Here is a 23,865-nt window from a genome sequence, read left to right on the forward strand (position 1 = left end):
ATGAGGAAGCCCAGTCATATGAAGTTCATGTCCTGACTTTATTTTATTTGTATCCAGAGGAGAGAATAATCCCCCAGCTGTCGCGAGAGCAGCGACCTCCCGTACTTGAACCTCACACACAGTTTGCAGCCAGATGAAGTGCTGTGCACGGTAAGAAGAAGAAGAAGTGTTTTAATGTGCATGTTAGTGATGCTAATGCTACTTCTACAGCTGCTCACATTAATACCTTCTAATAATCACGACATGCACATTTAATTCAGGATCTTTAATATCCGCTTTGTTTAACATCCATTGCATCGGCACCGAGTGACCCAGAGGAGCGTGATATACATTCATGTGCAATGTGACGACGATTCATGATAAATGTGCTTTTTTACTTCAAAAGCAAGTGCGATCAGCCAACTTCTCTGCACTTAAATCTCGGAGCCCTGAAATATCCTCTGTTTTGAAGCCACGCGGCGCACAAATGAAATCCAGCGTGGTAATATGAAGCAGGATATGTAACCTCACATCTCCTCTGGACCAAATAGCAAGTGTTAAATGAGAGGAGAGTGGAGTCTTTGAATAAAGAAATACATTCTTATTGGGGAGGTGAGGGGCTGACAATGAACCCCCTCGCTCCTGGTTGAGCCTGCGAGAGGCCGACTTGTTCATCCCTTGTTATGCCACTAATGTGTATGATTTAAGGGGGAATTATGCACATCTCAATGTGCCTATAAATGACATTATTCATGCACAGGTGCTGCACTAAGCAGCTCCTGAATGATAATTAAGATAATCTTTCTCTTTTTTTTCCTTCCTTCACGCTCGCTCGCTCCCTTTTCTCACGGATCCACTTTGTTCAGGCAATATCTCCTGTGTCAATACCTCGCTAGACTGCAGCCCCTCTCCCCTCAGCCATTGTCTGATCCTTATTCAGCACTAAAACCCGCACTAACAAGTGAGACCACGGCTATGTTTCTCCCCCGAGCCCGACGGTATTTCTGAGAAATAACGTGCCAAGTTGAATTAAAGTGAGAGAATATAAAAAAAAAAAAAGAGAGAAAAAAACTTTTGCAAGGCAGAAACTTGGCTGCGGCGTTCCCGAGGGAATTCACCGCGCAATGAATTTCTCAAACGAGAATATGAAGACATTGATGTCGAGCACTTTGCATATGATAAGCTCTTTTCCATAAAGAGAAATGATTCGTTTTGGAATGGTTAGGAAATGTTGCAGGGGGAAAAGAGTTCTCAGATATTAAGGACATTTAGAATACATTTAAAAAAATGGAGAGATTTTGTCATAGTTAGGAGGTTAGTTGTGCCACAGTTCTAGTTTAAACTCAGGTTTTCTGATAAGAAATGCACTAAAGCTTCAACTTTGTTTCTTTGCACGTGAATCACATGGTTCCTGATGTGTTTGGACAGTAGTGCGAGGCGCGGGGCCAGGTCTGGCTGTGGAAATGCATCATGACAGAGACAGTTAGTGAATCCAGCTTGCTTTGTGTTATTGGGGAGAAGCAGAGGCTCTTTGTGCCGGAGCCCCTCTGCACTGTGGTAAACACTGAGGGATGATTGTCGTCGCTAACACAGAGGAGCTCCAGCTGTATTGTTTTAGCACGGCCACTTGTTTACAAGAACCTCTCTCCAGTAGATGTGCTGCACTTTATTCACTTTTCTTTTGTTTGCAAATCGCTCATTTGTTTGTGTTTTCTTTATGTTCTTGTTGTGTTATGCTCCGAGCCGGCCCTATCTCTGGCCCGTGTTGCAAAGGAAGCTCTCCAGTGTCTTTGTGGCCTGCAGCTGCGTTTCATTACCCAGCTTTTGCCACACCCTTTCATTTCAAATAAACACACTGGGTATGTGCACCAGAGCATTTGCTTTATGCTGCGCCGGTTGCCAGATTGGCGGAGCTTCTTGGACTGTCGGGTCACGTGTCACAGGAAAGGTTGCATATCAGAGATGTACTGCGTTTAAGTACTTTACCTTGAGTATTTTTATACTCCCAGAGAAATCCTCTCCTTTATACTCCACTACTGCAACTAATCTGCTAACTTGTGCAGCGTAGCAACTTTATGAGGCAAAATATGGATTTGTAAAGTCTCCACCCTGCAAGTGAAGTTCGGTCACAGATGGATGTTTGCCATTTGTTCGTGAGGAGCATGGGACATAATTTCTTAGAGTGGTTTTGCTGCAGTAAAAATGTCATTGCAGAAGTCAACAAGCGCTCCAAATCTAAATGAAAAAACAGGTTGCTTGTCTATGCCTTCCAGCATTTTCAGATGTGCCGACATTAGTTCAATACCTTCCAGAGATCTGTGTCCTGCAGTGGTTTGGTGAAGCGTAGGTCACTCTCCAAAAGTGCTTTTTCAAAGCCAACTTATGATGACGGCAAGATAAGAAATGTAATTCAGAAGAATAATTAGAATTAAGTAGAGTTACACGCTCGTTAGTGACACTTTACAGGCTCAACAGCAGCTCTTACGGCGCGTTAAAGAAAGACCTGAACCGCACTCTACATTTGTCATCGCTGCAGTCGCAAAAGGCAGAATTAGCTTCCTCTAAAACCCAGATTTCCTCTGCAAATGACACTGAATCATATATATTTGAACCGTGCCTCCTGGCTACAGCTTGTCCTGAAATGTCTTTAATAAGGATGAGGATGTTAAGGGGCTGGTATAGCTCCAGTTTTAAATTAGAAATAACCCGGCAGAACGCTTGACTTACAGAAAAGGTTAGCTTTAAACACAACACATTAATCTCTGCTTCTCGTTTGCACATTTATGGATCTGAGTAAGTGTGTGTGTGTGTGTGTGTGTGTGTGTGTGTGTGTGTGTGTGTGTGTGTGTGTTTTCTGGACAGAAACACCCACCGCCATTAAACAAAATATGAAAAAGCAATTACAGAAATGAGTGTGTGTGCAGGGAGAAGTGTCCGCTGATATCCTGAGTAAAATATGAAAAAGCACATTTTTAAATCAGTGTTTCTGTGGAGAGAGGTTTGTCCGTGCTATCGGCTTAATCTAAATATGATAAGGCAAAGATGAAAATCAATAATTATTCGGAACATAATACACTCGGAGGATGGCGCTCTGTGCCGGCGTCGTGTCGGCGCTCCCAACAGCAGCAGGGATGTGTGCAGGCTTCACATTTTCCACTTGATTACGACGACAGTATCTGCTTTCGATTCTCGTCGTTGAACACTCGCAGGTGCCGTGTTGTTGGAATCCTGCAGGAAGAGAGCACAAAGTGTTCAGTACGGAGCGCTGCTTTATGTGGCCATTAGCAGATTGGAGTTTTAGTTGCACAGAGGCAGCAATCGCCTTATGGGCTGAGCGGACCTGTGTGTGTGTGTGTGTGTGTGTGTGTGTGTTATCATTTTGAAATGCCTATGAGAAGTTTCCAACAGGATCGAAGCTTCCTGTCATTGCCACCAATGTTTGAGCTTCTGGAAGCAGGTGTGCAGAGTGTCTTTAACCTCCGCTGCTCTGCTTTCATTCGCAAGAGAAGAGTGCTTCCTGTCCTCGGATCTCTCCCCTAAGATGTGTACGCATATGTGAGTGTGTTTGTGTCGTATCGTTTTCAACATCCCCATCTCTGAGATCACACACACAACAGTAAGGAGCAAACATTGGAAGGAGAGATGTGTGCAGGGGGGCTGAAACATCTTTGTTCCCTCTCCCCGTCCTCACTGAAGCGTACAGGATGTGCCTGATGTTTCCTTGGCAAAGGAAAAGGTAAAAATAGAGAAGATTCATCTGGTTTGAGTTGTGCGGCACCACATTACTTTAGCGGGGATTTCTTTGTTCAGCAAGTCTTGGGCCCTTTTTGTGTGATTGAAGCTCAAACGGACCAGGAAATGCAAATAATCCCGGTTCTGAAGACGTCCAGTGACGTGATTGTTGGGACGGTACGAGGGGGCGGGCCGCCACCGCCACATTAAAGGCAGAGCTGAGCGAGAGATGAGGGGAGACTGGGTTAAGTTAAGCGGGAGGAGAGCACTTCAAAGCCTGCTAGGTTGGCCTGCCATATTGGGAGTGACGAGATGTGTCTTTTATTAATAGCGTTCAGCAGAGTTTCTCCTTTCTGCTCTCGACTTGTTCCATTGTTCTTCAATCACGGCGAGAAGAAAGGAGTCGTTTCACAGCTGCAGAGCAAATTACACCTTGATTACATGCGAGGGAGGCAGTTGAAAGATTTACAGTTTGATTGTTGGATATGTCTTGTTTTATCTGATTTTAGGCCCGTTTGTTAAAAGCACTTAACATTTAACTTGACATTCAAGTTGTCCTTATTGCAGGGGCTCATGTTTGTTCCTGCATATCTTACATGCACTCCTTTAAAAATGTTTTTTTTTCTCCTTAAGTTTAAAATTGGATCAATTTAATTTGATGGGGAAGATGAAAGCGTTGCTTTTTTTTTATTATTTCACATTAATAATGAAAACGGTAGGAAAAGAAATACCTAGTCGCTAGTCGTCCTGGCTTTTAATACACACACACACACACAACATGGAAATGTGGAAGGTGGGAGTTACAGTGCAATAGAACAATCAAAACGAGTAAGAAGAATATTAAATTTGGCTAAAAGACACGAAAACTTGATAGAAATACATAAACTGGGTCCAAAATGTGGATATTTAGTATTTGTGTATTTTTTAAGTTTTTGTTGGATGTTGGATAGTGAAAAGTATTTTAAAGGGTAAATCTCAACACTTTCTACGTTGATGATCGTCAGTGTGGTCTTCACAGGTAGCAGCAGTTTGTAATGAGTCGTATCAATGTTTGGTGCACGACTTGGAGCTAATCTCGCCGCTCTGACGTCTCGCTGTCCCTGAAATGTAAACGTCATGTTCTGATAAACTCTGTTGTGTCTCTGCATTAATGTCACCGAGACATTCTTTGTACTTTTTGCATTTCTAGAGATTCTCCTGCTTCTTATCAGCCCCCTAAAAACAATAACGGATTAAAATATGAGTCTTTGTCAGGATGACATGATCGCCGTGCAGATCCGCAGATGGCAACATGTATTTTCTTCTTCTACCAACACAAGTTTTGCTTTGCCTCCAAAAAAAACTCCTCAATTATCATAATAATTTAGCAGCGACGGTCGTCGTTCAGATCGTCTGCTGTGCAGAAGTGCATCAGACGCTGTTTCAGAGATGGCTGATTTGCATATTATGATGCGAGCGCTGCCCATCATCCCTTCTCCTCATTAAACATGCGGTATCTCGCCGCCTTTTTGTCTGTTTTTAGAAAAAGCCAAGGAAAAAAGAATCTGGATTCAGCCGCTTTAATTCTCCTCAGCGGACTTGTAATTGGTGTTTACGCGATTGGCTTTTACTCCGTTCGCTGCTTTTCTCCATAAATCCTTGTCAATCTAAAGTCAGTCGAGCGCGTTATCAAGCGAACAGAAACAAATAACGCCGCAAAACACCACAGTAAACATTCCATAATTGACTGTTTAGGAGCGCGATCATCAGCTGGGGTTTGATTTGAGGATGTAATTTGCTTTCTGCGGATGCCAGGCCATCCAACCCACATGGAGCGGAGAGTTAATGCAGCTGTAACCTCTGAGCCCTTTACGCTCGCTGAATGTACTTGTAATGATTAAGTTTGAAAGATGTTTTATCGTTGGCCAACACAAGAGTTGACAATCTTAAGACCTTCAACGAGAAATAATTAGGATCTATTTGAATGCTGAGTGTGGAGCACAGTGAGACAAGAGCTAAGCTTGTTAACGAATGTGCTGGCAATTAAATACCCCCCCACCCCCACCCCCACCCTACTGTTTATGTTTTTTTATCACCTGAAAATTGATTATAATTCTCAGCATTGACCATAAAGTTTCAAAATCTCTTCTAGCTTAATTGAAAATTCCCGTTGTAAAGCTGCGACTGCATTGTTTTTGTGAGCTTTTAAATTGTTTCCCCACAAAAGACCAAAAGTATTTTTAGTTCCCGCAGATCCCACATGAAACCTGAGCCGGCGACGTGCTGGAAATTAGTCGGTGCTGCTTATTTGAATGTTTTCCCCCCTTCCTCCTCCTCCTTGTTAATTTCTCCACATAGTTTAACATTAAAAAATCAGGTCAACCTTTAAGATTTATGAGCAGAGAGGAAAAAAAAAAAGAATTAATGGTATGCTATTTTTATTCAGCCAGTCGTCTGTTAATTTGGTATGACCTTAGTCAAAGGCGGTGAAATAACAAACTCTACTTACTACTTAGCAGAGCCCTGGTCTCCCATGTTGCTGCGGATGTGAGCAGAGAAGGCCCGCCGCCACTTTCTTTAACTCTTATCTGCAAAACTCAACACACAGGATTTCCAGGACATCAGTGGCTCTCAGAAACTCAAACTCTTTCATCACATTTCAGAGCGTATTGTATCAATTAAGAGCTTTTTCTACTAGTCGATTGAAAACAATAAAAAGGCTCCTCAATCGGCTTTTAGAAAAGAAACACAGATTATGAGGCCGCTCGTCATCGCGATGAAATGTCGGCCGTGAAGCCGCGTCGTCTCTGAGCGTCTTTGTCCGCGAGCCAAAGCAGAGGTGCGTCACCTCCTTTTATTTCCCACCTTTTCTCGCTGATGAGTTCCCAGTGTGACTCTCCTCGTGACAGCATCCAAACTTTGCAGTGAGTGCTCACAGCCCCCCCATTGAAGCATCCCTGCAGGGGTTTTCTTCTCAGGGAGGCTGGAGGGGGTGAAGGTGAAAGTTTGGCACCCGGCGACAGATCTCCAACAGCGGAGGCCTTTGTTGCCAGGTTGCTCGCACTCGGCAACGTGGAGTCAGCTGGCCTCTGACCTGACCTCGAGAGAACCGGTGGGCAGAGAGGCTGGAATACAAAAAAAAATGAAAGGAACGGGCAAACTTGGTCGGAAGAAAGGATTGGATTGGAAGAAGGGGAGATTGTGGGGGGACGGCATGAAACAAAGTGTTCAGAAATAGGTCAACCAGTATCTCATTTTTCTTGCTAAGCTTGTAATCACCCTTGACAGGCACACTGTGGAACAGGCTATTCAGTTGGAATTCAGGGCTCATCGTTGAATTACGGACCCTAACCATCCGTCTCATGATATAAGGGAACATTTAGAAGATGGAAGTTCTTTGTTCTTTCTTACTTTGCTGACAAGGACGAGTCGCCTGTGTTAATCTGTGGTCCTTGTGATTGTATTTCGCTGGAGCCAACATGATGTTTTCCGTGTCTCCGCAGAGGAGAGAAGGAGATAGTGTTGAAGTTTTGCTCAAGGGCACCTTTAGGGAAGACAAAGGAGTATTCATTCACTTCCCCAGACCTGTCCAGACGTCTCTTCGGCTCACGAGAGACGTATTTTATAAGAGATGCAGATATTTAGTGTTCTGTAAGCTCGATTTTAGATCTGGAAAGACGCACGGCTATTGAATTTTATAATTGTCGTTCTCCGACGCTGTGAGAACCACAAATGAATGAAGCTGACACCAGGACAGATACAACCAGAACTATCTGCCGGCCTTGATGCCCCTAAAGGTGAATGAGGAAAACGTTAATTTGCAATTTGGTTCAACTGACCCTTAAACCTTTTTCTTATGCATATTTTCACCAGGAAATCAATAAGAACTTTATGAATTTCTCGCATAACTAGATCAGAAATTCAAACCGCCTGGAAATAATTGTGTCCCACTGATGAATGTTCATCAGAAAGCGATTCTCCATCTCGCCACATTTAAATGTGGTCTTGTTAAGCCACCAAGGGACTGAATCTCGCCCATGGGTGGCCAAAGGATCCTCTGTCGCTAATGAGGTGTGCACGGGCCCCGTGGGTAACGGCGGTGTCACGGCAAAGCTTTGACACCTTAGGGCGGCGGTACAGTACGGCCCTGTCTTCGGCTGTCGGCTGGCATTCATTCCACGCTGAAACAATGAAACACGTCGACCATAAAACTGTGTTTTCATTGGTAGTTTTGATCCCTTCCACTCTAAATACCCATTTTAATATGCACTTTGCCCATTATGTGTGTGTTAATAAGAAGTCTCTTTGAGAATGTGCCCATTGTTGAGTGAGTCTGTTAATTATGACAGCTCAAAGTGCTGCTGTATTCTGACTCTTCCTCATAAGAAGCATGATTATTCATCACCACGATAAGAATTAATATGCAGCAAGGCACGCTTCCCCAGAAATATTGTTGTGTTTTTTTTTTCTCTTCCACCAAATTTGAATGCTCCAAATTACACATTCAATCCATCTTTGTTTGTGTATTTAACCCTGTTAAACATGGCAGCACTTTGTGACTTTTAAAGACCCGTGGCTTATTGGACTTGGAGCTGGCATCGCTAAGTGACAATTTGGATTGTGTTTGCTATCAAATAAACACTTAATGTATCTGGGGATGTAAACAAATGTTCATTCTACGCCATGCATCTGCTAGAAATAAAGCCCGGCTTCAGAAACACGGTTACAGCGCTTGCGACCAAAATGACACCAGTTGTGATGAAGTATTTCTCCATGATTAGAACACTATAGTCATGTTCTGATGATACAATGGATCGGCCTCCGCTGAAGAAGGTCAGAAAGAGAGCAGCACAATGAGGGAAGCTCCGTAAGCCCTGGAAACTATAACGTGAAGGGATCAGAAACCCCTGCTGTTTGTATCCAGAGCATTTAATCAAACTGGCATTAGTCGAGCACTGTAGCTTAAACTTTGCTTACCTCCCAATCCCGGCCGGGAACTTCATATTGTTGACAGTAGCTCCCGAATTCAGCCGAAGACTCAGCAACTAAAAGGATAAGATGGGCTTAAAGGGCTTTTTATAACCTGGCTATTCACCCTGATGCACTGTCAGTGCAAAGGACACACTGACGCCGACACCTGTCTGACGGCGCAGGAGGCTCCCGGCCGGCACAAAGGACGCTTTTCAAGTTGATTAACATGCAGGTTGTTGACCTCTCTGCCTGCCTCAGGTGTCAGGTGAGGAAGAGGCTTTGTAAATGATGTCACTCAAACGAAAGTCAAAACGTAAGACGTGCATCAATCTCTTCTGAATGTTCTTTAGAGGTTCTCTAATGAAGCATCGAACGTCGTCATATTTTATCACATCATCACCCTTAAGAATCCTTCAACAGAATCCTTAATTTGAATAAAATGAGTTAGACTTAAAGTACTATAACGGTGTTAAAGCTGAACTACCGTTTTAATACAGGTCGGTGCTCTCTGTGTGCAGCGAGCAGGAGAGCAAACCCTTACTTGTTAGTGACCGTGGAGTTTTAAAAAGGCTAAACGCCAACAGATATGGATTTGAAGCAGAATATTTCTATTTCTCTTCAAATAAAATGTGACTTTTGGACTTTACAACACTCTGGAGTTATTGGAAATGTTTGGCTCACACGGGTCGAAAACAATCCTACGCAGCCGCCACTGAAATCTAATTCTACAAATAATATAATAAGAGTGGAGACTAATCTTTATCTGCAGCTATAAAGAGATGCTGCTCGTGTAGTCGGGATGCAACACCACTGTCCTGCAGGTCGTAACACGCCGTGCTCGTCATTAGCTGATTTACATCAGAAGGTGTTGAATGTCGTGCCTCCACATGCTGTGAGATGCTTTATATTCTCACTCCAGCTCTCTGCGTTTCCAAGAACTCGTATCAGGTCTTGGACATTAACGTGCACTTTCCAGCGTTTTTTGATTAAACAGCAGAAATAAAGCAGAAGCAACATCTGACTGGCTGCAAACCAATTTCATGTTGATGCAGCAATAAGACGAACATCACATCAGAGCGTTCATGTGATCTCCCTGCAGCCAGTTAGGAGGCTGCACAGAGTGTGTGTGTGTGTGTGTGTGTGAGTAGTTATGTATCCGCGATAATATAACTAAGAATCATGATGCAAGCTTTTCGCCCAGAGTGTTTTTGAGCTCATTTTCAAATGGTAATTTGCCTTATCCGAAGCAAACTCACTGAGTGTAAGTAAGTGATTATTTGCATGGCTGACAATCATTCGGCTCGCCTGCGGTCCTTTTTCCAAACTGCTCCAGTTTGTCCAGTCTTTGGGAAGAAAACTAGTCAGGGAGGGCCGGTTGGCTTTGAAATATCCTTTCATTTACCTTATCATTAGACACAAGTGTGCAGAGTTAACAATGACTTAAAACAAAGCCAGCCAGTGCTTCTTCTCAAGGCTGATGAAGGCTTCGCAGTCTTCTTTGTGACTGTTGAATATAGACACAGTTAATCATTCTCAACAGCCACTTCTCTACTTGTTGGCTTTCTTTTTGCCTAAACTTTCGTAGGTTTTGGTTTGAGCACCTCCAGGCTTTTGGGTTTTCATCAAAGCACCAAGCTTTCTGCGCTTTAATTGGTTAGTATCCCATTAGAGGCATCATGTTGGTCAGTGAAGTGCAGGAACGACAGGACGGCAGCAGAACAGCAGCAGAACAATGCAGTGATTTAGTATCTGCACTCCCCCTCAATCACACTCAAATGTCAGCCACAGACTCATCAATGCCCCTAACCCTGAGCACACCCCGGAGACACACATCCCCTCACACACAGCCCACATGACTACACACCAGCACATCAGGCCTCGCAGAAAACATGAGGATAGAGTTGAAAATGGATTTTCCAGATCTCCCTATGTCTATTTTGGTCATAATCAAACCCACAGCAGTCGGCAGACATTGCTGTTATTAAAAAACCTCAATAGTAGGAGCGATTCACAAGTTTATAATAAATAAAAGGAGATTTGTTAAGCTGTTATTCGATACTCTGTGGCGATAAGATACTGGAGTTACTCTTGTACATTGTGTTGTACTTGTACTCATTGTGACATAAAGGCACTTTGATGCTTTGGTAAAATAAAGAGTAAGCAACCTTTGACACGTGTCACATTGTTACAAGTGACCAGAAGACCTGAAACTAAAGTGTTGACTTGTGAAGCTGCTGTAGCTGAAAGATATTAGAGTACAACTCGTGTCCTTCTAAAGGAACAATGCACTGCAAGTGACAAAAGGCACTTTAATGCTGTTGCAGGAGTCGGTCATGGTTCTTTGGGGATGACGCTGCACTTGTAAAATGCTAAAAGGGGCTTTATGCACGTCTGGCTGTTGGAGAAGGCGAGCTATTACTGTACGTTTGAGAAGAGAGCGACATGCAACTAGAGAAGTAAGGTATGTGCTTCTTACCGATCACGAACCCTCGGCTCACGACACATGAACACAAATGCAAGAAGAATAAAACCACCAGGAACAATGGAGGACGGAGGCCACCAGCCTGCGCTCAATACATGTCAATAACAACGTGGTATAGATTTCCCCTCGCACCGAGGAATCCGTGAGGGGGAAAGAAAAGTCATAGGAGTCCTTCATTTGCCATGCTCATCCATCAATCAGTATTTAGGACATTGGCAAGTGGTAATTTAATAACCAGTGACCTGGGCTGGCAGGAAGCCGGCCTGACAGACAATACAAACTCATTTATCATGGGGGGGGGCGGTGCTGCTGTGGATCCTCGCTCTGAGCCCGTGATTGTCGCTGCAGCAGCGAAACACTGAGGGGGTTAGCACACATGAAGCTCCGCTCAGAGGTAATGCGTCTAAGATCAGCTGGATATATGGAGGCTGTGGGAGAAGCTGCAGCGCGTCTCAGGCTCAGTGGTTACCAGTGGAAGTCAACGCCACATCTGAACCTTTAAAAGTGTTCTTCCACCGTCAACACGACGACCTGTCGTTACAGCAGGACGACGCTCACGCTGAGAGAAATGTTCAGGAGCGTTTTCATAGCTGCACATCACAAACTCAATATGTCTTAGTATCCATGGAAACTAAAATACTGTCGTAATGTATGTTTTTTTTAATACACTCTTGGAATAGTTTTTACATCGAGGTATTTTAATTTACTCTTCCATTGAATCCATTTTCTCTGAACCTGAGAGGCTGACGTCTTTAACCCACAATGACCTCATGTCTTGCTGCTGCAATGCATTCTGGGCCAGGTCCTGCTCCTGAGAGCGTCTGTCTCGTGAGTCCAACAGATTCCAAATAGTTGATGTTTCATATTGGTTTTCTGAACATTTAGTCATTTGTAACACTTCTCCAGTAAACTAACACTTCTCTGCATCAACACTGCAGTTTAAAAGGTAGATTTCTCCTTGACCATTGTTAAAAACTTTTAAAAATCCATACTTGAATGTTTACTTTTTGCAGGCAGAACAACAGTTCTTCCCCCACATGTTGCAACCTCTCCTTGCATGCAAAAAACTGTTGATCTCCAGAGAGCACGCAGAATGAGAGGAGGTTATTTCTGTCAGTATGACTGTATTTTAACGTCTTCACTGGCAAGCCGGGGTCACCTCAGGATGCTCGCTTCGCCCTCGTTTGGCTTAAACACTCAGTTTTGTCGAGTCGATGTGTGTTTGCCCACATAGAGTAACATCACATACCTCTGTGAGCTTCTGATCGTGTTGCTGCCAAATTGCAATCAGTGGGCAGGCGTCCACATGAGCTGCCATTAGGCCACGGTGCGGCGAGTTAGCGCGCCTGCCGATGACTCACCCGGCACATTTGACTCCTGAGGAGGCAGTAAAAGCTGTAATGTGGATTTTAATGTGCTCTAATGATCTTTTGTATGTCTTGGGTGCTTTCTTTCCGGCCCAGCACCGTTGCACTCGTGTTAGAGGAGCGGTGTCCTCTGCCAGCGGCATCACCTGTAAAAGTGACCACTAATGAGGATGGTGATGGTGCTGATGCTGTGTCAAAGTGACAAGCTGCTGCGTGATAATGCCCTCGCTAACCTGGTAACCTCGTTTATCAGCCGTAATGCATGATCTTATAGAGCGTGATTATATGAGGATATCATGCACTACTTAAAGAGGCAGTGGCGTTACTGAACCACATCAATTTATCACCACACGCATGAGATTTGAATCTCAACGGGACTTTTACCTGGTAGAATCAAGTAGATGCTGTGATGGCTAAAGAAAGCAGAGCTTAAAGGTCCGACAGACATCCATCAGCCGGGAGGATGAATCTTCCCCTGGACTTCTCCTCTGGAGCCACCGTGAGGTTGACATTCAATTGTTGGATGGATTGCCGTGAAATTTTGGAAGCGCCATTTATGGAGCCCAGAGGATGAATCCCATGTGATAATGGCCGGACTTCCAATCTCGTGCCGCACAGAGGTCAACATTTCCACCCATCCAGTGAAATATCTGGCGCGTCTTGAAGATGAACCGGCACACAGTCATGATTCCCAGAGGATGAATCCAACTGGTGATCTGATCTTCCTCTAGCACCTCCAGCAGGTTGACCTTTATAGTTCGCAGTGAAACGTCTGCGCAGCTGTTCGATGGGTTATCACGCGACTTGGATCGGACCGTCATCGCCAGGTAGAAAATGTCCGATCCTTGGGTTTAAATAACGGCATGAGCGTTAAAGCCCCACAGACCTGCACGTTATTGGCCTTGTTAAAAGATGAACCTGTTTGTGAGCCATTTATTAGGAGCTACATGTTCAGTAGGAACAATTAGGCTCCGGGCTGCATAACGCCGGCCTCATGCTGTAACGCTGAGTACTCGGCGCTCCTTTCTCGCAGTCCTGCAGTCCAGATCAATGGGATCGTGATTAGTGCAGGCCAAAGGGACACTTGTGATTATTACCAATAAAGGGAATTGGATCAATGATTTCTTCTTTGGTTAGGGGACTTAAAGAACCGGCAGCTTGATCAAATTTAAGATCAAGTCATCAGTGGAATTGCCGTTGATTTATAAAGAAGATAATTGGTCCCCCCTCCACCTCCACCTCCACTCTGCTGCGTATCGCTCTCGCTGGCAGGCCGACACTTTTATTGCTTAGTCAAACCTTCTCCGTCCATTTTTAAATTGCCTATTGAGTGGACATCTCTGCGGACTTGCCAGCCTTCCAGTAGTATCGCCTTCATGCAGCTTCTCCTCGGTGAGCAAATGTTTAAGGGTAGGGTGCGTAGGAAACATCCCCGTGTAATTTTATTGTCAAATGACACAAATCATGGCCATGTTTACGTACAGACACAGTTTCATTACCCCAAGACGCATAAAATCCATTCAAAGCCAATGATGTCGTGTCATAAATGCATCTCAACATCTTTTATGAATTTCAGTCAAAACTAGATTTTATTACAGGAGATAAAACATAAGCAGCTTGTGGTTTAGTGTTCTCCTGTGGGGATCAAACCTGTGACTCTTCAAATCTAGATGTGTAACTCCCAGAGTGTCGTCAGGTGCCCCCCCCCCTGGTAGGAAACAACAACTTCAATGCCGTCTAATCTGAGCAAGTGTTGTCATTTTTACATTTAATTTTCAAAGGCAGAGAAATACCTTTCAACACTTGTCACTCGAGAGAAGCAACAATTCTGTTTGAGATTCGTACCGCAGCCTTTTCCTCTTTGCAGGTGATAATTTCGTGGTGCGTTTGATGTTGGTGTTGCCTCAAAGAATATTATCACATCTCTAAGTGGCACCTTCAAAAAAATAGCTTGTATAAAATTATCTTATAACATCTTCGAGCTTTTACAAAATACATTTTCCCCTGAACTACGTTTTGTGCTGCGGCTTTATTTTGACTGAAATATAAGAAGCTACCTGTCAATCAAACAAAGTGGGTGGGGCTTAACCTTTTAAAATATTTTTTAATCTAAATATTCAGCATGTAGGGTAATAAATAAATCCCAGTAAATGATCTGTAGATTAATAATCATTTAATGCCAATAGTCATGAATAGTTCTCGTAAAATACTAAATGAATTACAGTCCATGTAAATACCAGCAGGATGTTACGTTCCAGTAAATATAGTTAAACATATTAAACTAAACTCAGCAGCTCCTCTCGTTGACATGATGTAACCTGCTGAGGCTTTCCAGTTCAGCCGATTGGACGGATCTCAGTCGTTCTTTAGTGATGGGAGCCAATCAGGAACGAGTCCAGCTGTGATGGAAAGAAAGCCAACCTTCAATTGTTCCTCTCAAATACAATCCGACTGAACAATGCGTGTATAAGCATCTGTGTTGTAGTCCACACTGACTCACCGCCGGACGTTTCACACACCTTTTTGACTTTTAGACTTGGAGTTTGTAAATCCACCACTGAGTTCATGTGTGTAATTTAAGTGAGTTAAACGTTTTTCCAGCCCCACTCGCTTTTTATGCTCACAAAATGAAAGTTAATACAACTAAAGCCCTGCTTTCGCGTTCTTGAATGCACCACCAAGGATTGCATCCTCCTTACACTGTATTACTGCAGGAAACACAATTAAGGGGAAGATCATCAACTGATATGAACGGGGGAATGCTTTGGAAATGTTGAGCAGCCATGTAAAGCACACGTGCTGCAGAACTGTAACTTTAGCTTGAACACTTGAAGCGGTAGTTAAATTGGCAAAGCATGCGATGGCACTGCTGTCGTGTGTTCTCCTCAGTTGTAGCTCACGCTGCTCTGTGAGGCAGAATAAATGGCCACCAGTGAAGCTACCTGCTCTGTGATCGTCGTATCCTCTTCCTCCGCTCAGGGACCGGCTTCACCTCGCTAACAGCTGAGACCCCCCTCCTGGTGTTTATGTGTGTAAGTCACCTGGAAAGCTTTTGTAGTGGAGGTATCAGCGGGGCGCAGGTTGCACTCTGAGCCCCAGGGAGCCGGAGTGTTGTGAGGAGGGGGGGCGGGGGGGGGCTGCACATCCTCACGGCTCAGATGGGATTACAGGTTGCTAACACTTGATGACACAAGCTGTTTCCAACATCTCGCCCACCTTGTGCTGAACACACACACACACACACGCACACCCCCGTAAGCTGCCGTTCACGTGCACGTGTTAACTCGCTCATAAAATTGAAGTTGTGTGTGCGTGCATGCTGGCTTGACTTCTTACATGAATACATGGACACACACACATGCTGCTAACACACTCACACATGCACAGAGTGAGTAGACAGACTCGTACATACAATTGTATTTGTGCTGGATGAAAGAAAAAAGCAAGCAAGCATGAGCGATCAAGAACAACACACACACACTCACACACACACTCACACACACACTGTTGTGTTTACACGCATGAATGTAAGAAGGCAGACATGCATGCATAAACACACCTCTGGTTCCCCCACATGCACGCACACACGTACACAAAGTCGATAACAGCACAGCTCATCTCACTAATGGTCGGTGTGTGTGTGTGTGTGTGGCACACTAATACACACCCCTGTGTCACTGTTCACGGCAGAATCAGTGTTTCTAATATGGTGACTGGGCTTCAGATGATGTACGAAGGTTTGATATCATTTATATTTCAAGTACAGGAGACTTCTCTTTTCAAATCAAAGATGGCCGGGTCTTCAGAGCCTCACGTTGTGCAGGTGTCGAGGCTCTACAAACATGCAGCGCATACGAGGAGAGGTGGCCTCAGTAGTTTTAATAAGGCATAACATTTAACTAGGGTACATTTAGGATTATTTTATTGTATTTATAAAACTACCAGCGTGCATAAATTCAAAAGCAACAAAGTTTAATGACCTGCGCTCACCTCGGTCCGGTCTCTCTCTCTCTCTCTCTCTCTCTCTCTCTCTCTCTCTCTCTCTCTCTCTCTCATCTCTCTCTCTCTCTCTCTCTCTCTCTCTCTCTCTCTCTCTCTCTCTGTCCTCTCTCTCTCTCTCTCTCTCTCTCTCTCTCTCTCTCTCTCTGTCTCTCTCTCCTCTTCTCTCTTCTCTCTCTCTCTCTCTCTCTCTCCTCTCTCTCCTCTCTCTCTCTCCTCTCTCTCTCTCTCTCTCTCTCTCTCTCTGTGCCCAAAGTTATTTAATATCCATTCAGATTCATTATTACCTGCCCACCCCCCGCACTCCTCCCCGGCCCCTCCAGATAGCACTTTGAAAGACCACCGTATCTCCGAGGCCTAATTAGAATTGAAAGTCTGCTCGTTGAGAATCGTCAACTCTCACCTCCAGCCTGGAAAACTTTGAATTTCAAACACACCCATAACACTTAATTGTGTGTGTGTGACACGGTACAGTATATAACTTTGCACTGACCTCACGTGAACGAACACGGACGCACAGCCGTGTTTGTGTGTGTGGTGGGGGGGTTATTTAATGTGAGTCAGGGGTGCCAGCTGACTGTCTCTTGTACTGTTCCCTTTCTTTAAATGATACCACGGAGGGTCTTTTCCTAACTCAGCATGTGGCCGGTAAACATCACAATCCATCAAGTCTTGGATGTTTTTTTTTTGGGGCGGGTGGGGGGGGGGTGTTTGAGAGGTGGTGGGGGGGGATGGTTTGTTTTCACACTTAAAGAAGACATGAAATAGAGTGTCCTTAACTTAATCACCACCTTGTTTTACTACATTTGCATATATTTACATATTAATTGGACCACCGATTAAAATTGGTTTTGTAATTTTAATTAAGTGTCCACAAAGGTATATGATTAGCACTGTTTAAAATACAGCCTGACATAACTAGACGCAAAAATAGGCTCTTTGCTGCAGATTTCTTTCCTGCCCCCCCCCCCCCCCCCCCCCCCCTCTCTCAACACTTCTCTCTCCCCTTCTCCTTTCACAGAGGAGGGGATTACTTACAGGGAATGCCTGTTTCATGATAGCAATTTTTTAAATCTGCAGTAGATTAGGCTGCCATGGAGACTGGGGGGGGGGGGGGGGGGCTGGGCCTCTGAATCATCAAGGATTCTTAAAGATTCATATATTGTAATGTAGTGTTTCAGTGGCAGGAGAGCCCCCTCTAAGTGACTTGTGAATTAGGATGTGTTCACACTGCAACTGCAATGAGCTCCCAGTGCATCGTTTTAGTGCCGGTTACACGAGCTGCAGCAATCATCCAACAAGAGGAACAGTGAGAGGTGATGATGGTACGAGGGGCCCAGAGCCGGAGAGGGCCCACGCAAATCCCTCGGGGGCTATTGTTGCAGAAAAAAAGTCAAGATGATGGGTTTATTTGTTCTGTAGTGCGAGCACGCAGCCGACCATCACTCACTGTAGAGAAGGTGTGAGGCCCACTAGCATTGATCTTCAGCTGGACACTTTCAATCAATGTCACAATATTAATAGGGATATCTGATACCAACATGTATCACAATATGCCAAATGTAAACGTACAGCTGGTTACTGTGATTGGGTTAGGGTAACCCTAACCCTAACCATATGACATGAATGAAACATGTCATTAGCTTAAGCGTTAGCATGGAGGCTACTTACGTCACACGTTGGAGGCAACAATGCACTGGAGACGTTTGAGTGATTTGGTGATACTGTACTTGTGAATGTTGTGTTCTTCTCCTCTACGTGCACACGAGCCTTCAGCTGGGAAACATTTGAGGAGTTTTCTCTCCCACACTCTTAATGAGCGCAGCTTTTGCCAAGTCAAATGGCCTGACATGTAACAGAGAGAGACACGCGCACCATTTTTCTGATGCAATTACAGCAGAGTCGGGGTATCATACTGGGGACTTTCAGAAACGTAATATTACCTCATTTGGTCTTTGGTGTGGTCTGGAAGGTTTCGGAGAGACATTTGGAAGCATTTTACTCATAAAATACTTAACCATTTAAGTGATAGGATACTGTTTCCTGGGCTCTGTCCCTGCTGTCGACCACATAAGATTGAAAACTGAGGGGAAAAAGTACAGTATGGTGGTGCATATTCCCCTGTCATCTATTATGCCCCTTCTCTGTGTCTTCCCCCCCCCCCCCGACCAGAATCAACAATGCTTTGAAATGTATCGAAAACTGCAGCTCCGATTGCAGAATATCACGTTTCCCTCTGCATGTTCCAGGATTGGTTTCTTTGCTCCGGCTCTGATCCGATGTAGCTTTCAACAGACAAAAGGAGGCCTCTTCATCCCTGGGTGCAATATGTCCGTAATAGTGCCTGGCGTGGAGCAAGCCCTCTCATTACCAGCGCTCATACCCACCTCTGTGATGACGAGCCTTTCTGTCATCCAGTCCAATCCTCAAAGCTGTCTTTTGGGAGCCCTCGGAGTTATGGCATTAGTTTTGCTTTCTTCCCCGATCCTCCCTCCTCCCTTCCCTTCTCTCGGTCTTAAATTGCCGCTTCTTGAGTTACTAAGCTGCCCTAATAGGTACAACCTGCGCCGACTCCCTGTCCTCAGATGGGACGTACCTCTCCCGATTGCTGTTTTGCGGGCAGAGGATAAAGAGCTATCCCACGATGCACCCTGTCACACGCGATGCCGGGCGTGCGCGGTGATTTCGCCTGGCTCCTGAACACCGTCCTCAGCGCCAGAGATTTAAATGTGTTTCCTATTTCTTGCTTCGCTGTTGACATCAGAATGTTTCCAACCTCAGTGTTTTGTGTGTGCATGTACCCCCTCAGAACATCCAAAACACACACACACACGCATGGGACACTTACATAATTACACACAAATACGTGCATGCAGCACACACACATCTGCAAACACACTTACAGTCCAAGTCAAATAAAGCCACATGCATGCAGAAACACATGCAGGCAGAGAGATCATGATGTCTCAAACAGAAAGTTTTCATGTTTCCAGCAGACACTGTCGAGGCCACAACATCCTGCAGGTCCTGCAGCTGACGCTCATCAGCAGGCCAACACTCTGCAGACATGTTTAATTGTCATGAACAATAAGAAACCATTGATTGCCAGGTGATCATTAAACTGCAGCACATGCACATCATACTTATAACAATGCAACACAGATGAATCTAAAATAAACAGTGGGAGTAAGACGACATTGTTACCTCTGGCGTCTCCTTGGGGAGTGTGGATAATCTCACCTCTTCCCACCACCCAGCAGCTTATCTACGGATTGAGGAATGACCTTCAACAGAATGTATCAGGTTTCTCGCAGCGTCGTCAAACTTAAGGCTGATAAAAGGTGCACATCGGGACTTATTCAGGGCGTTTTATGCCTTAATGTGTTCGTGATGGTGGAGAGAGACGGGACGGCCAGCTATCGAATCTCTCATTGCCCAATGCGTCTGTGGTATGTGCCTTCTCGGGTCGCCTCATGTAAAAACCTTTTGCATTTCGCAGAGACCAATTAGAGAACGCCTTTCTGCTTGTCCTGCCAACCTGCTGTTCTCTCCTTAACCTTGGTTGGGTTTTGACCCCAGAAGGTTTTAGGTTCTCACGAGTTAACAATCACATCTAGGACGCTTGTAGTAAATAATACAAACTAACCCTTAAAGCATGAAAATCGTTCTGCACGTAAACGCCTGCGAAAGGAAGACGTCAGAGCTCTAAGAGAAGGTTATAAAAGCTGATGCCACCTCCACTCTCGGTACAAATCACAGACGTATGCCGCACACCGTCAGGCCACATAGGTGGCACGGGTGATAAATACCGCTTCCCTCAGATGCCTGAGCATTATCATAAATAAAATAGAGTACAAACACCAGCCTTTGCGCACTAATGGAATTTGTCAACATGAAAGAAGTGTTATTGAGCTTCGCAGCTCCCTCTCTTCTCTTTGCTGATGCCTTGCCAAATACTTATCCCCTCTCTGGTGAGCATTTAGCGTTAACTCGCGGCAGCTCCTGGGAATTGCATGGGCGTAATGAAATTACCTCGGCACAAACAAATGGGGTCAAACTCTCAAGGAGACGAGCATTAGGGCCGCATTTTGCTAATTACGTGGTGCGTTCTTGCCGGCGTCTCGCGGAAGCTGCACTGGATAGCCGGGATCTGCAGGACGCCACCATGTCCAATCCTAAGTAAACACGCCACCAGGAGAAGAGTCGAGGAAATTAAACTCGCAAAATGGGATTACAGTAAACAACACCTAATATTTTGTCGATTTGCAGCTGATAATTAAGCAAATTTCACGCTGATTTGCTGGAGAGATGCGACATGAACAGGATAAACACAAAGCTGGACGTCTGTGTTCTTTTGTAATGGACAGAATGTCAACGCCGTCACTCATCTTATCTTTGTACCTGCGTAAAGAAGAGACAACACATGCATGGACATGAGTCAATGTCCCCCCCCCCCCCAGCAGTATGCTACCCTTCATCATAATGCCATTTCTTTACCATAACAATGCTATCAGATCTGTTTTCTGCAATTCGTCTCACCTGTGTTATCACTGCCAGCAGAGCAAGATATGCCATTACCTACATGACCGTGACAGAGCGTTTTGTAATTATTGAGCATGCCTCTGTGGTAATTACTTCAGTTTACTGAATTATAAAGCTGGAAGGAGGGGAGAGAGGAGCCACGGCCCTGAGCTGAGACAGAAATATTCTTCCGGAGGCTGAAGAGCTGAGAGACTTTCCTTGGCAGCGGTATTATCACATACACTCATCTGCCAGAGACTGTTGACAGAAAATATGCCCTATCAGCAGAAATAACCACTCTTTTTTTCTCTCTTTCTCCCACCGCCCTCCCTCCATTCGTCGCCAACACGCGCCCTGACAGTCTGACGAAAGACAAAGCTCCCCATTGAGAGATATCAATAAATCAGAAAAAAAACAACGAGCGGAGACCACCTATTCTGCCTCCTACATGTGCCCCGCTGGAGATGGCGTCAACAGACGTTATTGCATGTTTTTATGTTTCTCTGGCTTTTGTTGGCCACCTACTCCTGGTGCTGGTAACAACAACTATCCAGTTGGTAATCTTTCCTTCGCTGTTTCCCTGTGTGCCTGAAATGAGCAAATCAAGGCCGGATTACGCCTGCTAACATGCTCATAAGTTTGGGATTTATTCAGAGGTAAATTGGGATTGAAGTCGGAAGCGCTCTTGGCTGGTAATCCCCGCACATTGAAGGGCCTGTAAGCTTGCTGTTGTCTGTGTGTGTGGTAAACATCCACATGGAGAATGGAGGTGCTCATCTCATGAACCACAGAAAGACTAAACAAGGCTGAGAAATGTGTCAAAAATGGAAATAATAGTAGATTAGCAAAATGATTACCAATCAGCACTTTAAGTGTTCACCTTTTCAAGACAGATTTGCCTAAATATTGTCTAAAATATCATAATATGCTTTTGCGTTAAGATTTTCCTTTACTATATGCACAAAGCCTTGCAGGAATGACCTGTTCAGTTAAGAAGAGAGGCCTTTTTGAAAGTCTTCTGGTCTATTTTTACCTTTTTTGGCAATTTCTAATTACATTTTTGACGTACAAATAATACTTTTCCTCCCTCTAACATGGAGGTCAAAGGTCACGGTCCTCAGCTAATAGATTAGTGCCTTGCACAAGGACACTCCTGCAGGTTGTGGAGGGGATTGAACCCTTCTATCCCTCCTGTGTTATCTCCTCTTGAGCCCAGCTCAGGGGCGGAGTTCATCCTCCAGATTTCGGGTTATCCTCGTGGCCCTCGGCCCTCGTTGGCGCTCTAGCCCGGGGGATGAGAGTGGGTGAGCGCTGCTTCCTGTTAGAAACATCCCAGAGATTCAAACTGGCAACTGTCCAACTGAACAACTGGGCAGCTTGTCTGGCCTCCAGCCCACTGCTGCTTGTTCACTGCAGCTAACAGGTATCGACGGAGCTGATGGGGCAAATCATCATCTGAGAGATTTTTTTGTTCTTGCGTTGCTTGGTTTCATTCCCATGGCGCTCGGAAATTCCTGTTCTGGCGGCCTCCGATCCGGAGACTCTAGTACCTGGAGGGATTTCCAAATGTCTCGCTGAATGCGAAATAACCTCCACCTAACAAAATAAAATCCCCAACCCCCTTCCTACAGCAACAGCATCAACACAGAGAGAAGAAAGGAACATGGACTAACTGGCAGTGAAGGCAATTTGTCGCTGGAGCTCGCTCCCCCTTCTCTCCTGCACCATCCAGATTTCCCATAAGGAATGTGCTTTGGTGTAATTCATCACCGGGCCCATACGGCAAACCGCTCGTTCTGGCGGTGAAATATGAGTCAGTGCGGTAAGGCATTTTCACACGGTAGCTGCGCTGAATGGGGTATTATTTTTGGCAAGATCCTCCAACACCTTTTTTCTGCTGTTGCAACACGCTGTTCATCAAATGTCTCGAGACACGGGAGGCGCACAATAAACATCAACCGCCGAATTACAAGCTTTGATTTCCGGCATATTACAGTGTCCCATAAATAAAGGTGCAGGGAGGAAAACACAGCACTCCATCATGTTATAATAACATGCCTGTTTATGAAGATGGAGGGTGGCAACAGTACACCTGCCTGCGAGCGTGAAGCTGAATGATAGTATTCATGCTGCGGGAAAGGACATGAGGTTGTGCAGCGTGAACGTCACTCTGCTAATTAGCCACCGTATGTGGAAAACTGCAGTTCAAACTGTCCAAGCCACAAAAAGTGGCACCAACACATCTGCATTTTGCAGCAACTGAAGAGGCTTCACTTCCTAGACTTTCAGTGGTCGGAGGTTACAGAACCCTGAATATGTGATAAACATTTGTGTGCGATGAAGTAGTGGAAAAAGAAATGAGTAGAAAAGAAGTGCGATAAACTGCCTTTATAAAGCAGAAACTCGTGACGTTTTAATTTAAATATGTCAGTTTTACAGATTAGACGTGCTTGCTGGGTCTGGGTTTGTTAAAGGACAATTCTATATTTTAGCCTCGACTCTCTATTGTAAAGAGTTAATGACAGCAAGGAGCGTAATCCTCCAAAACCTTTGGCATTTGGTCAAAGACTTTCTTGTCTTTGAACCCGTTTGATAGTAAATACAGGGATGAGTCCTGGACATACCTGTAGCTGTTGAAGCAGATCCACTTCCTGGACAACTTCCTGGCATGCTGCATTCACGCAACCGTGCCGGTTTGTTCAACTTAGAGAAGTTCTATCGAAGGAAACAAGATGGCTTGTACCTGTACGTTTTCAAATTGCAATAACGTTATCATAGAAATGGAAAGCACTAATTTCCTGGATGACCCATCGAATGAATCCACCGTAAACAGAG

The 23,865-nt window shown here is 44.8% G+C and overlaps 1 long non-coding RNA gene across 1 annotated transcript in view; it reads left to right on the forward strand.

The window, feature by feature from the left end:
* Positions 1 to 23,865, forward strand: part of LOC115020797 (uncharacterized) — a 53,831-nt gene that overhangs the window by 523 nt on the left and 29,443 nt on the right. The window contains exon 3 of the long non-coding RNA XR_003833683.1: positions 58 to 150. This is a non-coding gene — a long non-coding RNA (uncharacterized LOC115020797). The remainder of the gene's footprint in view (positions 1 to 57; positions 151 to 23,865) is intronic.

Source organism: Cottoperca gobio, chromosome 2, assembly GCF_900634415.1.
Source record: "Cottoperca gobio chromosome 2, fCotGob3.1, whole genome shotgun sequence".
In the NCBI taxonomy this organism is placed as follows: Eukaryota; Metazoa; Chordata; class Actinopteri; order Perciformes; family Bovichtidae; genus Cottoperca; species Cottoperca gobio.